At 35.9% G+C, this 16,061-nt stretch overlaps 1 protein-coding gene across 2 annotated transcripts in view; it reads right to left on the bottom strand.

The window, feature by feature from the left end:
- EPHA6 (EPH receptor A6) overlaps window positions 1–16,061 on the bottom strand; it is an 867,569-nt gene that overhangs the window by 259,037 nt on the left and 592,471 nt on the right. The window lies entirely within an intron of this gene.

Here is a 16,061-nt window from a genome sequence, read left to right as displayed (position 1 = left end):
CAAAAAGGAGACACAAAAGACAGTAAGTTAAGCAAAATGAGATGACACAGAAACACACAGCAGATGAAGGAGCAAGATAAAAACCCACCAGACCAAACAAATGAAGAGGAAATAGGCAGTCTACCTGAAAAAGAATTCAGAGTAATGATAGTAAAGATGATCCAAAATCTTGGAAATAGAATAGAGAAAATACAAGAAACGTTTAACAAGGACCTAGAAGAAGTAAAGAGCAAATCAACAATGATGAACAACACAATACATGAAATTAAAAATTCTCTAGAAGGAAACAGTAGCAGAATAACTGAGGCAGAAGCACAGATAAGTGACCTGGAAGATAAAATAGTGGAAATAACTACTGCAGAGCAGAATAAAGAGAAAAGAATGAAAAGAATTGAGAACGGTCTTAGAGACCTCTGGGACAACATTAAATGCACCAACACTTGAATTATAGGTGTCCAGAAGAAGAAGAGAAAAAGAAAAGGACTGAGAAAATATTTGAAGATATTATAGTTGAAAATTTCCCTAATATGGTAAAGGAAATAGTCAATCAAGTCCAGGAAGGGCAGAGAGTCCCACACAGGATAAATCCAAGGAGAAACACCAAGACACATACTAATCAAAATATCAAAAATTAAATACAAAGAAAAAATATTAAAAGCAGCAAGGGAAAAACAACAAATTACACACAAGGGAATCCCCATAAGGTTAACAGCTGATCTATCAGCAGAAACTCTACAACCGAGAAGGGAGTGGCAGGGCATATTTAAAGTGATGAAAGGGAAAAAACTACAAACAAGATTACTCTACCAAGCAAGGATCTCATTCATATTCAATGGAGAAATTAAAAGCTTTACAGACAAGCAAAAGCTAAGATTTTCAGCACCACAAAACAAGCTTTACAACAAATGCTAAAGGAATTTCTCTAGGCAGGAAACACAGAGAAGGAAAAGACCTACAATAACAAATCCAAAAAAATTCAGAAAATGGTAATAAGACATACACATCGATAACTACCTTAAATGTAAATGGATTAAATGCTCCAACCAAAAGACACAGATTGGCTAAATGGATACAAAAACAAGACCCGTATATATGCTGCTTACAAGAGATCCACTTCAGACTTAGGGACACATACAGACTGAAAGTGATGGGATGGAAAAAGATATTCCATGAAAATGGAAATCAAAAGAAAGCTGGAGTAGCAATTCTCATATCAGACAACACAGACTTTAAAACAAAGACTATTACAAGAGACAAAGAAGGACACTACATAATGATCAAGGGATCAATCCAAGAAGAAGATATAACAATTGTAAATATTTATGCACCCAACATAGGAGCACCTCAATACATAAGGCAAATACTAATAGCCATAAAAGGGGAAATCGACAGTAACACAGTTATAGTAGGGGACTTTACACCCCACTTTCACCAATGAACAGATCATCCAAAATGAAAATAAATAAAGAAATACAAGCTTTAAATGATACATTAAACAAGATGGACTTAATTGACATTTATAGGACATTCCATCCAAAAACAACAGAATACACTTTCTCCTCAAGTGCTCATGGAACATTCTCCAGGATAGATCATATCTTGGGTCACAAATCAAGCCTTGGTATATATAAGGAAATTGAAATCATATCAAGTATCTTTTCTGACCACAATGCTATGAGACTAGATATCAATTACAGGAAAAAATCTGTAAAAAATACAAACACAAGGAGGCTAAACAATACACTACTTAATAACCAAGAGATCACTGAAGAAATCAAAGAGGAAATAAAAAAATATCTAGAAACAAATGACAATGGAAACACAATGACCCAAAACCTATGGGATGTAGGAAAAGCAGTTCTAAGAGGGTAGTTTATAGAAATACAATCCTACCTTAAGAAACAAGAAACATCTCAACAACCTAACCTTACACCTAAAGCAATCAGAGAAAGAAGAAACAAAGCCTTAAGTTAGTAAAAGGAAAGAAATCATAAAGATCAAATCAGAAATAAATGAAAAAGAAATGAAGGAAACGATAGCAAAGATCAATAAAACTAAAAGCTGGTTCTTTGAGAAGATAAACAAAATTGATAAACCATTAGCCAGACTCATCAAGAATAAAAGGGAGAAGACTCAAATCAATAGCATTAGAAATGAAAAAGGAGAAGTAACAACTGACACTGGAGAAATACAAAAGATCATGAGAGATTACTACAAGCAACTCTATGCCAATAAAATGTACAACCCGGAAGAAATGGACAAAGTCTTAGAAAAGCACAACCTTTTGAGACTGAACCAGGAAGAAATAGAAAACATAAACAGAACAATCACAAGCAACGAAATTGAGACTGTGATTAAAAATCTTCCAACAAACAAAAGCCCAGGAACAGATGGATTCACAGGCGAATTCTATCAAATATTTATAGAAGAGCTAACACCTATCCTTCTCAAACTCTTCCAAAATAAGCAGAGGGAGGAACACTCCCAAACTCATTCTACAAGGCAACCATCGCCCTGATTCAAAAACCAGACAAAAATGTCACAATGAAAGAAAACTACAGGCCAATATCACTGATGACATGGATGCAAAAATCCTCAACAAAATACTAGCAAACAGAAACCAACAGCACATTAAAAGGATTATATACCATGATCAAGTGGGGTTTATCCCAGGAATGCAAGGATTCTTTAATATACGCAAATCAATCATTGTGATAAACCATATTAACAAATTGAAGGAGAAAAACCATATGATCATCTCAATAGATGCAGAGAAAGCTTTTGACAAAATTCAGCACCAATTTATGATAAAAACCCTCCAGAAAGTAGGCATAGAGGGAACTTACCTCAACATAACAAAGGCCATATATGACAAACGAACAGCCAACATCCTTCTCAATGGGGAAAAACTGAAACCATTTCCACTAAGATCAGGAACAAGACAAGGTTGCCCACTCTCACCACTCTTATTCAACATAGTTTTGGAACTTTTAGCCACAGGATTCAGAGAAGAAAAAGAAATAAATGGAATCTAAATCAGAAAAGAAGGAGTAAAGCTGTCACTGTTTGCAGATGACATGATAGTATACAATGAGAATCCTAAAGATGCTACCAGAAAACAAAACGAGCTAATCAACGAATTTGGTAAAGTAGCAGGATACAAAATTAATGCACAGAAATCTCTGGCATTCCTACACACTAATGATGAAAAATCTGAAAGAGAAATCAAGAAACACTCTCATTTACCATTGCAAGAAAAAGAATAAAATATCTAGGAATAAACCTACCTAAGGAGACAAAAGACCTTCATGCAGAAAACTATAAGATGCTGATGAAAGAAATTAAAGATGATACAAACAGATGGAGAGATATACCATGTTCTTGGATTGGAAGAATCAACGTTGTTAAAATGACTCTACTACCCAAAGCAATCTACAGATTCAATGCAATCCCTATTAAACTACCATTGGCATTTTTCACAGAACTAGAACAAAAATTTCACAATTTGTATGGAAACACAAAAGACCCCAAATAGCCAAAGCAATCTTGAGAAAGAAAACAGAGCTGGAGGTATCAGGCTCCCAGACCTCAGACTATACTACAAAGCTACAGTAATCAAGACAGTATGGTTCTGGCACAAAAACAGAAATATAGATCAATGGAACAGGATAGAAAGCCCAGAGATAAATCCATGCACCTATGGTCACCTTACTTTTTCTTTTTTTTTTTTTTTTTTTTGGTGGTACGCGGGCCTCTCACTGTTGTGGCCTCTCCTGTTGTGTAGCACAGGCTCTGGACGCGCAGGCTCAGCGGCCATGGCTCATGGGCCCAGCCGCTCCGCGGCATGTGGGATCATCCCAGACTGGGGCATGAACCTGTGTCCCCTGCATCGGCAGGCGGACTCTCAACCACTGTGCCACCAGGGAAGCCTGGTCACCTTATTTTTGAAAAAGGAGGCAAGAATATACAATGGAGAAAAGACAGCCCCTTCAATAAGAGGTGCTGGGAAAACTGGACAGCTACATGTAAAGAAATGAAATTAGAACACTCCCTAACACAATACCAAAAATAAACTCAAAATGGATTATAGACCTAAATGTAAGGCCAGAAACTATCAAACTCTTAGAGGAAAATATTCGCAGAACACTCCATGACATAAATCACAGCAAGATCCTTTTTGACCCACCTCCTAGAGAAATGGAAATAAAAACAAAAATAAACAAATAGGACCTAATGAAATTTAAAAGCTTTGCACAGCAAAGGAAACCATAAACAAGACAAAAAGACAACCCTCAGAATGGGAGAAAACATTTGCAAATGAAGCAACTGACAAAGGATTAAACTCCAAAACTTACAAGCAGCTCATGCAGCTCAATATCAAAAAACAAACAACCCAATCCAAAAATGGGAAGAAGACCTAAATAGACATTTCTCCAAAGAAGATATACAGATTGCCAACAAATACATGAAAGGATGCTCAACATCACTAATCATTAGAGAAATGCAAATCAAAACTGCAATGAGGTATCACCTCACACCAGTCAGAATGGCCCTCTTCAAAAAAATCTACAAACAATAAATGCTGGAGAGGGTGTGGAGAAAACGGAACCCTCTTGCACTGTTGGTGGGAATGTAAATTGATACAGCCAGTATGGAGAACAGTATGGAGGTTCCTTAAAAAACTAAAAATAGAACTACCATATGACCCAGCAATCCTGCTAGTGGGCATATACTCTAAGAAAACTGTAATTCGAAGAGTCATGAACCACAATGTTCACTGCAGCTCTATTTACAATAGCCAGGACATGGAAGCAACCTACATGTCCATTGACAGGTGAATGGATAAAGATGTGGTGCATATATTCAATGGAATACTACTCAGCCATAAAAAGAAACAAAATTGAGTTATTTGTAGTGAGGTGGATGGACATAGAATCTGTCATACAGAGTGAAGTAAGTCAGAAAAAGAAAAACAAATGCCGTATACTAACACATTATATGGAGTCTAAGAAAAAGAAAAAAAAATTGTTCTGAAGAACCTAGGGGCAGGACAGGAATAAAGACACAGATGTAGAGAATGGACTTGAGGACAGGGGGAGGGGGAAGGGTAAGCTGGGACCAAGTGAGAGCGTGGTATGGAAATATATACACTACTAAATGTAAAACTGATAGCTAGTGGGAAGCAGCTGCATAGCACAGGGAGATCATCTGGGTGCTTTGTGACCACCTAGAGAGGTGGGATAAGGAGGGTGGGAGGGAGATGCAAGAGGGAGGAGATATGGCGATATAGGTATATGTATAGCTGATTCACTTTGTTATAAAGCAGAAACTAACACACCATTGTAAAGCAACTATACTCCAATAAAGATGGTAAAAAAAAAAAGTTATCTGTAATAAAGTAGTGGTTAATAAGAGCATGGGCTTGAAACCAGAGTACTCTGTCGCTGAATATGGCTTTATTATGTATAAGCTGGTTCATTTTGACCAAATAATTTAATCTCTCTAAGTCTTAATTTCCTTGTTTGCAAAATGGGCATATGTAATTCTTGTGATTTTTAGCATTGTGAGGAGTGAAAGAGATGACAAATAAAACCTGTCTCAAGCTTATAAACTTCAGTAACTCTTGCTTATTATTAATATCAAAGAGAGACTACCTTTCCTGATAGGATGAAGCAAAGGAGGAAAACATGATAGATTCTGGCAGGAACAGAGTATCAGAGGTTTCCATTTAAATAAAGAACTTCATTAGACTACATGGAAAGCCCATATGCTTCAAGTTCTAAACAATCCTTACATAACACACCTTCCTATCCTGTGTTTATTTATTCCACCATGAAAGCAATAAATGAGGGGCTAAAAATGATCATAAATTCCTGCCTTGCTGCTGTTTCCATCTTTCAAAAAGTTATCAGGAACTGTTACTTTGATTTAGTTCTGAATAAAGCCCTTTGAAGTGTGAACTTGGGAGAAACTGATCATTTTAATTTTAAGATACCTAACAGCCTAGGAAAAAAGCCTTGTCCATAATTGTAGATGTTAAACTTCAGGGTGGCAGTTTAAAAAATTGTCTACAGATTGAGTACAAATTCATGTTCAGAGATTCTATAAAGAGTGAAGGATAGATATCTATAAAATAAAGAATTCCAACAATGCAAACACAATTATCCTAAAAAAGAAAAAAATTAGAAAGTGTACTAAATAACTGCAGCACAGGGAGCTCTGAGCTTAGTTATTATAAAGACACACAGCTAAATTGTAAGGCAGAAAAACTCAGGAATGACACTGGAAAGGACGATAATTGTACTGCCTAATCTAATTGAGATGGAGAACGACCTGGATAGTTTAGGAAAATTCACCTGTATAAACTTGATGAAATTTAATAGGAATATTTATAAAGTGGGACTATGAGAAAACATGTAAGTTTGGATAGATAGACAATATATATGGTTTATATAGATATACACTGTGGCCATATAAATAAAATATAGCCCAGCATCATAAAGTCAATTGAACAAGTATAGAAATAGGCCTGGCTTAAAAGCAACTCATTTGAGAAAGATCACTGGGGATAAGCTGGTAGTAAACTTTCCCTATGCCATCAGTGTGTGGCAACTCTTCAAAAAGCAAATGCAAACTCAGGCTGCATTAATTGAGGCCTAGAAGGAATGGTGCTACCCTGGTTTCTGCATTGATTAGAAAATATTTGGAATATTGAGCTCAATTCTGAAAAGATTTAGAGAAAAACTCTAGTTCTCCAGAGGAAGGTGATCAGAATGATGAAGTATCCAGAAAGCATGTCAGATGGAAATGTTTGAAAGGTTTAGACAATTTAGGCAAGAAAGGAAAGATTTATGAGGTTCACATGTCTTCAAATATTTGAAGGGTCATGGAGTAGTGCGGAAGAAGGCTTAGGTTTACTTTGTATAAGTTCAATTTTGCAGAACCAGTACCAGTGTGTAGTGTTTTAAGATTATATACAGGGCTATAAGGAAGCATACTGTTACTCACAAAGATTCTCGATTTATTGGAACTGCTCCTAAGGAAGGGAATAGACTTCCTGGTGAGGTAGTGAACATTTTCACTGGCAGTGTTCTGATAAAGGGTGGATGGTTAATTAGACTCTACTTTGTCTCATCTGCTTCTCACAACAATTATGAAATAGAAAGTCATTTTCTTTTTATTAGTTGCCCGATAAAAGCAAAAAACATTCCTCTTTTCTTTAATCATTTTACACTTTCTAAGTCATTAAAAACTAAAACTGAAAAGGCACTAACCATTACTAATAGCTAAGAAGCAGGACTAGAGTTGTATTTGCTTCAAGAAAAAGGAAAATCCTAGGCTTTGAAGAGAAATTAGGTATAATAAAGAGCAAGTGTCACCCACCTCTAAAATCTCTTGAAATTGCCCAAAATTGCTCTTCACAATCTCCACGCCTCTTATTCTATCACTTCTCTCTCCCCCTGTCTAAACTGCATTTTCTTCATTTTGGCATTCCTTCTCTTTCAAATGCCATCTCCCTTATGCGATCTGATTGACTAGTTTGCAGTTATCTCCAGATTCTTTGAATTTCAGTAGTGGTTTATATGTATCTTTTGCTCACTTAAGATGCTGCTTCTCTATATTTGTCCTTTCTACCTTATATACTAGACTTTCCTTAGCTTCCCTCTTGAGCCTGAGTTCCTTTTTTATTCATTTTAGTAAACCTCATGGTACCTACTCATAGTTGCTAAATAAGGAAAACATGAATATCATTCATTAGGAGTGCAAAGCAAAAATGGTCTTGGAGACAAAATAGTAAATAAACTCGTAATATGTTATTCAAACTAGGCTTGAAAAATAATGATATTTTTTATACCATCAGCTATATGGTGGATTGTAAAACATGACTACAAATTCCTCCCAACTCTGTATGCATGCCCCTTCACAATGTGACTTTGTTGCTCTTCTCATCAAGAGGTAGAATCTGTTTCTTCACTTTGTTACGTTTGGGCTGGCCTTGTGACTCACTTTGACCAAGATATAGTGTCAGAATTAGGTTGTAGGAGTTCAGAGCTGAGGTCTAAAGAGGTCTTACAACTCTTTTTCTCATCTGCTTGAAACACTACCTTGAGATGTCTAGCCTGTGGGTGGAGGTGAAGCCATATGGAACAGAGATGAATCCTCCCTGCTTAGAACCCCCTAGACAAACCACCTGACAACAACAATGTTCAGTTGAGCCACCATTATGGGAGTGACCTCACGTGAGACCAAAAGACAAAACCCCCAGCTCCACCTGAGCCCAGCCCAGACTGTTCACCCATAGAATCATGAATAAATGAAACAATTATTATTTGAAGCCATTTAGTTTGAGGATGGGTTGTAACATAGCAATAAATAACCTGGACAGGCTACAAAGACAAAAGCCTTTAGTTAAATACACAGACAATTAGACTGAGAACACAAGTATCACTATGGGAACAATCAACTAATTACCTTATGCTAGAAGAACTACAGTGTGGCATAAGCAAATCATATAATCATATAATTCACATCTTTTTGTTCACCAATGTAAGAATGCACATGGTCTCTCAGGCAGCATTATTGAGTGTGTAGCACTATTAAATAATTGTAGAACATAAACAACCTTTTACTTCTTTACAAGAGAGAAATTTACAACTGTATCCAATTTTTATATGAACTTATCCCCCAAATGTATTTTTAATGAGTCTGCCATCTTTAATACATTCATATTAAACTTAAAACTCCAAATGAACTTCAAGTTTGGAAGTTTACTATATGAGATAGGTGGACTTCAAAGATGGCCTGCAATGATCCCTGCATCCTGGTATTCATGCCCTTGTGCGATTCCCATTGTGGCCTAGACCTAGTATCATATTTATAGCCAATGCAATAAGGCAAAGTGATGTGATGTCACTTCCATGATTAGGTTACAATAGATTGTGATTTCCATCTTGCTAGCAGACTCTCTTTCTGGGTTTAATGAACTAAGCTACCATGTTGGAGAGGTCCACGTGGCAGGAATCTGAGAGTGTTCTCCAGCCAACTGGCAATGAGGAATTAAGGCTTCCATTGCAACAACTCTCAAACTGTACCTTGATAGAAGCCACATAAATAAGGTTCGAAGTGTATCCTTGACTATTTGAGCCTTCAGATGAGACCACAGCCCTAGCTGACACCTTGATTGCAACCTTATGAACAACCTTGCAGAAGCTAAGCCATGACTGAATTCCTGACCCATAAAAACTGAGATAGTAAATGTTCTTGCTTTAAGTTTTAGGGCAATTTGTCATGTAGCAAGAGATAACTAATATACTATGATAAGGGATAAAAACTGTTGCTGTTGATGTGTGGGTCTTCTTTTTTCTATTTTGGCTCTTAGCCTTAAAAGAATGTATTATTATTTTATTTTTTTCTTTGTATATAAGATGTATCCAGTCTTCCCCTATCTCCTTGGAGTACTTTTTTGAAAATAGGTGCCAAGTTTCCTTCATTTCATCAAATATTTTAACAATATACAAATTAGAAGAAAAAGCCAAAGGGGAAAAAAGTTTGAAAATTAATCAGTCCCTCGTAAGTTATAAAAATTTTTCAAAATTATCTCATCTGTTATACAAATGCAGTACAAAATAAAATCTCAGTGTAATCTTTTCTGTAAGATTTTGTATTTCACTATGTGAATGCAAAGGCATATAATAAGTTCTATAATTTTGGTCTAATTCATCAAGTAAATTATTAATATAAAGTATTTCAACTACTATAATTCACAATTGTCCTCTATAAATTTGGTCTTTTGTCTCATTTTTATATACTTTGTATATAATATGCATTCGATTTTATATTATATTGTGTTGTACTTTAAATTCCATATTAGGATTTTTGTTGATAACCAGATAGACATAGTCATTTACAATAATTATTTGGAACTAATTCTATATCCTTTCAGTCATTCATTCATTTATTCATTTGTTTATTTATTTAACAAGTATTTGTCAAACAACTACTATGATGAGGCAACTTGTAAGATTGAGAAATGTATATGTGAGATAGCAAATGTACACTAAATGGCCCCCCAAAATAAGAGGTAGTGTTGAAATGTAAGTAAAATAAAGTTAAAGTCTATTAAAATTGATAAATTAACCAAAGTTCTTAGATGTGCCAGGAATAAATTGATGACTTATTTACAATGATTTTACATTAAGATATTGAAATAAATTTCTTTTGTTAAACTCATTTCATTGTATGGCTTGTTTAAATAAAAAATAAACACATATATGATAATTATAATCTCACAAGATGTAGGAAAAATTAAGTTTTGAGTTTCTTTAATTAAGAACAAAAAGAAAAAAGAAAAGCATTTGTTGAGATGGGCATAGTTCTTACTGTACTGACAAAAATGAAACTTCATTTTTAATTACTAATTTTCAACGAACTGAAAATCATAGGTATCATTCCAGTTACCTAAGCCATTAGCTTTTGAATTTTTCATCAATATGCAATATTTTAATATCTTACACCATAATATATGTTGAGAGTTGGGCACAGAGTGTCATTCTTCTATCCATATTAACTGAATATAAAAGCTATAACTCTTTTTAACCTAATAGTCGTTCCCACCTTTTTACTGAGTGTCTATAGCATGACAGGTCCTCAATATGTGTCATCTCTAACTCTTACATGAATCCTGCAAAATAACTATTATTATTATGAATCTATTTTATAGATAAAGCAAATTTCCGAAAGATCAGTAAATTGCAGGTCACTGAGTGAATTAGTAGCAAAGCTGTGATTCAAGTCTGCATCGGTGTGCCTTCAGTCTCTGTGTTTTTAATTCATATCACAATGTCCAGGGAGAATGGACTGTGAAATAAAATTCATATTTTATGGCAAAACAAGAAAAATTTAGACAAAAATTCTTCTCTGCCTTCTGGCCTCCTTTCTCCCACCACTGTGCATTGTGTATCTGCATTATCGTCCAGACCTCCCTCATGGGCAGAAATACCTGCTCAACCATAAACAGCAACATTCACCTAGCATCAACAAGACAGCTCCTTAAAAGATAACATTACTTCTTGATCTTGTAAGGGTCACATGACCCACCATGATGATGCTTAGATCTGGATTATGTAAATTTCTCAATAATAAGTAATTTGATCTACAGCCATCTGTCTCAGAAAACTTATATACCTGTGCTTTGACTTCTATCAGGTGGAACAGTTCTCAGAGCTTTCTGAGATGCTCTTCCCAGGTTAAAATCCTCAAATTTGGCTCGAATAAAATTTTCCATTTCTTTGTTAGATCGACTGATTTAATTTTTTGTCGACAGGGTAAAGCCCATCTTTCATTACATCATTTGATTTAGAAAGCTATGGAATTCTTGAGTAAAAAACACAAAGATCTTGCCAGAATCTGTTGTTGATCCTACTTTCAGTCTATTGGTTGGACAAAGGAGTTTCCTAGAAAAGAAAATGAATCTGACCTCTACCATAAATCCTTTAAGTTGAAAGACAAGGACAAAATTTGTATCTGATAAGATCATCTCATCTAAAGATAGAGGAAATGAGCCATAAATTCAAGTTACTCTTTGTAAAAGTAAATTGTGCAACCGCATCTGGAATACTGCCTACGTTTCTCATTGTCATGTTGCAAAAAATTATACTATAGCTGTAGAAGAGGAACAAAAATAATAAAGGGGATGAGAAAGTTTAAGATAACTAAAATTAATAGATTCTAAACTACAGAGAAGAGGTTGGCTGAGGGATGGCAGAGGAATTAAGAAAGGTACATAAAGCAAGCATTTTGCTTTGCACATTATCATGTGCAACTATGACCTCAAACGGGAAAGGCAATAAGGGAATCAAATATTAGGCTGAATAAATCACTGATTTGACATTCACTTTTTATATCCTTTTTGTTGTCCTTTTGACTTTCTTTTACCTGCAGATGATTGCTGAGAAACCAACAGCTAAAAGTTCCTGACTTTTCAAGGAAGAGAAAAAATAATGGTGACAGTAAGCCAGGAGAAGACAAGGCTGATAGTGGAGGTGGTAATGAGTTTTGTACAGATAAAGGGACAGAAATATGAATGATGGGGAGATATTATGCATTTCCGTTGAGACTAGGGAAAAAGGGAAGGTCAAATATAAGAAGGGTGCCCTATGGGCTTAAGAGACATAAGAACGATTTTTTTCAGTGGAATAATGTTTCAAAATTTTAGATACTCTGCAAGTTTTTCATAGAATGGTTTAGGTTCAGTACTACCCTGAAAAAGAAATAGCCTTCCAATGACCTTTTTCAGCCCATGATTAAAATTTAGTTTACCAGTTTTCTCATTATCTCTCAAAGTATGTGTAAAATAATGATTCTACCCTAATCTGACTTGGCTCTCTTAGCCTGGGAATTTCTGTTTTACTGTTTCTGTTTTCCTCTGGCCACAGTATTTCATTTTATCATGCAAAAAGTCAAAGGAGATAGATGATCTTTATCGTCTCCTATGCAACAGAGCTACTCACTTCATTTAAAGGGAAATGTGCATTTTCATGGAAATTTTGGCCTGTATTGATGAACTAAGAAAGATAAACTGCCACTATTAAACATAATAGCGATATACAAAAGAAAAAAGTCCTAGAAAACACATTTTAAAAAATAGTAAAATTTACACCGAAAGATAGCATATATAATTTAAGAATATACATACAGCCTAGATATTGGATAAATTAAATTTTCCAAGGATTTGTCACATATTTGGATTGTTATAAAGTTGAAAATCCCAGGACAAAGGTTGTGGAAGACAGGTTGAATACATAGGCCTTTGATAAGCATAATGACTTAATATGAAAAATCTAATTAGCTCAGTACCTTTTTATAAGTAGATATTAGTCATCTAATAAACATTTTTCAGTGGACACGTTAAGAAATGTCATAGGTTAGGTGTGATATCATTTTCCATGCTCTTTTCTTTCTTTTAATGTGACTATTTTGGGGTTCATTTTTTAATAACACATTTAAGAAATAATGATTATATTATATTTCTCCCAACTGGAAACCTGGAAAGCATTCTTGACTATTTCTTTGCCAAAAAACATGGAGGCCTTGCAGATTTTTCCTCAGCAATGAATTGTGAATCTAAGCATCCTTCTCTATCGCTACTCTCAGTGCCTTAATGGGACCTGATATCTTTCATCTGACAATTATCAAGACTTGATATCTTGCCTCTCTTTCCCATCTTCACCACAACACTCCCTCTCTGTACAGCATCCACATTTCCCCTTAAGTCCTTTAATTTACACTTCCAAGGGGAACAGGAATATCTAATGCACACAGATGATAAAGAAACGGAATTTGAGAAGAAACAATCAAATGGGTGGGGAAAAAGTAAAGAATATGATGCAACCAGAGGAAAGTATTGACAGTAAAAAGTTGGGCAAGTAAACAGTTGTGCAATTATGTTGATGAGGTTCAGGGCGGGCTGCCCCAGAAGGTGCCACTTTGGCACGAGGAGTATTTTGAAATGTAGATAATCGAGGACCAACAGATGCAAGGAGAGCTTTATACCACCCTCTTAACTGCCTAAAACCACTTAGATAGAGGATCTGGTCCAGGAAGAGAGCTAACATCAAAGATAATTACAAAGACTAAGAGCTGGGTGCCTAAGCTTGCAGGGGGCAGGGGGCAGGGCCTTGAGATCAAATTCGTCTGTGCCCCATTGTCTCTGTAAGGCTTGGCAAACATTTGTTTACCAAACATTTGCTCTTCCTATCCACCTATGACTTGTCTTCCTTCCTTCTGAAACCCCAAACCCCACCCACTTCTCAGCTCAAAATGGCATATAAGCTTCAGTTGCCTGCCTGTCAGTGAGAGCCTCTCATTGTCTTTTTGGGGCTCCTGTAGTACATAATTAGATTTTTTCCTCCTGTTAATGTCTTACGCCAATTTAATTAACAGACCAGCCAAAAGACCCTAGAAGGGTAGCGGAAAGTTTTTCCTCCCTTACAATGTCATGGATGTTAGAAAACTCTATTAATTCCTTTGTTTGACTGAACAATGTTTTTTTCACACTGCTGCTGAGCTTTAGGAACATGACCTAATGGGGTTAAGTAACAACAGGCCAGGGGCACAAAGAGGGAAGTTATATTACAATAGCTTTTTCTCATAAAGCATTTTTATTTTTATGATTTTTCTGAAGATAGTAAATGATCACTTAGCATATTGTTTGAAAGCTGAAATAGTCAAAGATGAATAATTATAAAAGGGACACTGATGTTAATCCTATACACCTATACATCTTCTGTCTTTGCCAAAAAAAATGAATCCCATTATGACATACTAGAGTTTAGACAGAGTAGGGAGGCCGTGATATTAAAATAGTCTCTTTAATCGTTATGGTTTGCTTTGGCAATATCTGTCATACTTTTTTTCAGGATAAAATTATATTTTCGTTAAAAAAACCCAAACACTAAAGATAAACTGAATTTATTTGTCTTGCTAACTAAAGAATGTCACTAGCACTAGCCATCCAGCTCTATAAGGACTGAGTTATTAGCCACTGCAGCCACTGACCTTTAATACACCCTGAAAGGAGTTCAGGGCAGAAATCAGGAATGAAGGCACTCTGTGTTCTGGGAAAACTGGCAGAACAAGTCTTCAGCTAGTTAGATATTTTCTGGAGAAAATTTTTATGAACCTGGATTCTTGTATCTTCCCATACTTAGAAAAGCACTAAAACCATTAACTAAGATATCTGTTCCTCCTCATGACTATGACTAGCTGCAACCTTCTACCGAGTTGTGAGATGTGCGCTTGGTTGTACGTATCCCACTTGCCAAATCCCCCTTTACCTCTTTGGAACAGTTTCTCAGAGCTATCTGAGAGGCTGTCTCCCAGGGAACAGTCCTCAGTAAGACAATGAATGAACTCAACTCGCAGTTTTTAAATTGTGTAGTTTTGGTTTTTTTTCAGTTGACACTTTGCACACCTCAGACACTTGATTTTTCTCTCTCAACAGATTTCAGTCATTGGTGTTTAAAATATGCACAAAACTCTACAACAAGAAATACTTCTCCTGTACCTACATGAGTATGGAACAATGCAGTATGAAAGGTCATACCATTGTTTTCTCAGGGGCCAGAGGAAGAAAGCCAAATATAGGGTGCAATGGAATTACTCAATCTCCTCTCTTTTCTATTCCTCTGCTGTCTTAAGAAAAAGAACCCCCAAACTAATGGATATAACGCAATCACTCTTTTTCAATTATGCCTTTAATGCCTATTGACGTGCTTTATGTTCATCAGAAGAGAAGACAGAATCTGGTTCCATTCCAGGTTCTTAATCTTTCTGATAAGACAACCTCTTTGGCTGTGAGCATCAAGATTTAAGTGTATAGGACCCTAGTGTCAGCTTTCAGAGGGAAAATAGGCCATGGAGGAGATGAGATGATCCATGGTGCATAAGGAGTGAAATGACATAAGGAAGGGCTCTCTCCAAATTTCCTGGAATTCTCAGTGTAGTGCTAGCTCTCTGTGAAATAGTCAGCTTCTTGGGTGTAGTCACCCAGCACCTTGAGTTTAGAAGTGCTCTGCTGTTTAATGCTCTGTTGTCACTGTCTTGAAATTCTTAATAGTCTTTTTAACAAGGAACTCTACATTTTCATTTTGTACTGGTCCCTGTAAATTATGTAGCCAGTCTTTCTGGTGAAGAAGAGTTTTGAAAGGAAGAAAGCCTTCTGGTGTTTGCAAAGACATGATACCCAGCTGGAATGGTATATTCTGCTCTCTCTAAAGGATTACACAGATATCCAGCATCTAGAGGAGGACAGCACCCCCTTCAGGATTCAGCCTTCCTTCTCTATTTAGTAGCACATTCCCCTCCCCTTTTTAGCTGCATGCATGGCTGCCCAGTCAGAAATTATATTTCCAAAGTCTCTTGCATTTAAGTGTATCCACGTGATTGCATTTGGACCATTGAGATGTGAATAGACATGTTTGCAATTTCAGGTTATTGCCTTAAAGACAAAGCTAATTGTCCTAAAGGCAAAGGCAAAGAGCCCAAACTCTTTCCTTTTCCTT

The sequence above is a fragment of the Delphinus delphis genome, chromosome 4, assembly GCF_949987515.2.
Source record: "Delphinus delphis chromosome 4, mDelDel1.2, whole genome shotgun sequence".
NCBI lineage: Eukaryota > Metazoa > Chordata > Mammalia > Artiodactyla > Delphinidae > Delphinus > Delphinus delphis.
The sequence above is the reverse complement of the archived record's forward strand: the minus strand, read 5'-3'. Positions and strand labels throughout refer to the sequence as shown.